Here is a 1,824-nt window from a genome sequence, read left to right on the forward strand (position 1 = left end):
TTCCCAATGAGAGACCTACAGAGCAAGAGAGAGGGGTTGGAAGGTCCGTGAAGAAAGGAAACCCCAACAAAAGTTGGCTCCCCACCCAGAGGCACAGAAGTAAGAGGAACAAGGGAGGGTCTTCATTCCAAGCCAATACCTGAGGGAGTCTGAGAAGGACTCCATGCTGTACTTGAACATGGAGGAGCCTCCAGCCAAAAGGCTCAACTGATCCATGACACTGGAGGCATTGACCACATGGCCCCCTGCCTTCTACACCAGGGGTATCAGGCTCAGGGTCACCTCATCACCCCCAACACGTTCACCTCTAGCAACTATGCAAAGCCCTGTTTGGTCAGCCACTCATTGGGTGTGGTGGGAGTGTGAATGCTGGCATTATTCACCAGACCTCAGAGTCCTGGGAAGAGTGAGGGCAAGAGGGGAACACTGTGCTGGGCCCAGGAGAGAGGACTCAGCCATGGTGCCAGGTCATCTTCCAACTGAGTTTTTTAATTGAGTCAACAACAGTGTGCCATGAGGTAGAAGGGAAAAGAGTTCCGGAGAGGAAAAGAGGGTGTAGGGGCTGCAAGGCTGTCAGGGTTTGGATATTCTTTGAGCTATTGGAAGGCAGGGATGGTCCTACTCATTTTTCTGCCCATCAGTAGACAATAAGCCCCTTTATTAAGGTCACAGACAGAGTTTGGGAAAATAGTGATGCTCACAAATATCAGAGGAGAGAGACAGAGACTGGGAGAGAGGAATGGTAAGAAACAGAAATGAAGAGGAAACTAGAGAAGAGAAAAGAAAAGGGAAATGAATGAAAAAAGAAACACCAAACAGAAAAAAAAACAAAAAACAAAAAACAACCATGAATAATCACTTTCTGCAAGCTGGTTGGGAAAGACACACTTGAAAACCCCGGATAGGAGAATTTAGAGAATGGGCCTGCATTGCGCATCAGGAGACAAGCTTTGAAACAACCTGCACCAATTCCTAGGCAATATCAAGGCTTTGAAAATGAAAACACCTTGGGGATCTTCCCAGTAAATGAACAAACACAAAGAAATGTGGGTGGTATCTCTGTCCCCCACATGTTCCTTCACCCATTAGGTGGCCACAGTCATGCTCTCTGTCTTGGTGATGCCCAAGATCACCGTCTCCAGCCTGTCTGATGTCTGGTTCCTCAGCTGCTCAGCTCCTGCTCCGTCAGACACGCATCCAGGGCCCTCAAGCATTGCAGGTCCAGCTGCTGGGCCAGCAGGTTCCTGAAGCCCGAGTCACACCCCATGAGGAAGATGAACTTGTCCTGGAAGTGGCTCACCACCTGCCTCTCCCGGTACCAGCGCAGGAGGTAGTACAGGCCCACAAGGACTGCCAGGTACAGCCACAAGGCTTTGCAGGGGACAGTGCCTAAAGGCTGCAGTTGAACTAGAGTTCCAGCACTCTCTGTCATGGAGTACTCAGATATCCTCCTGTTCATACTGGAGTCCCTTCTGATCTAGATCTTATAGTTCAAACTGTCTGTGCTTATGTCAACTTCACTCAGTAAATGTTTACTTCTGTTACATTCCAAATGATTCAATAAGTAAATACATTTTAAAAACAAAAAGTATTTATTTATTTATTTGGCTGTGTCAGGTCTTAGTTGCAGCATGCAGGATCTTCGTTGCATTGTGTGAGGTCTTTCAGTGGGAACATGGACCTGTAGATGTGTCATGTGGCCTTCAGTAGCTGTGGCCCTCAGGCTTAGTTGCTCCACAGCATGTGGGATCTTAGTTCCCCAACCAAGGATTGAACCCACATACCCTGCATTGCAAGGCAGATTCTTAACCACTGGAACACCAA

The 1,824-nt window shown here is 48.1% G+C and overlaps 1 pseudogene; it reads right to left on the reverse strand.

Annotated features, from left to right (window-relative positions):
- Window positions 1-771: 771 nt before the first annotated feature.
- Window positions 772-1,482, reverse strand: LOC104988099 (annotated as a pseudogene).
- Between the last annotated feature and the right edge of the window lie 342 nt (window positions 1,483-1,824).

This window comes from Bison bison, unplaced genomic scaffold, assembly GCF_000754665.1.
Source record: "Bison bison bison isolate TAMUID 2011002044 unplaced genomic scaffold, Bison_UMD1.0 scf7180017864115, whole genome shotgun sequence".
In the NCBI taxonomy this organism is placed as follows: domain Eukaryota; kingdom Metazoa; phylum Chordata; class Mammalia; order Artiodactyla; family Bovidae; genus Bison; species Bison bison.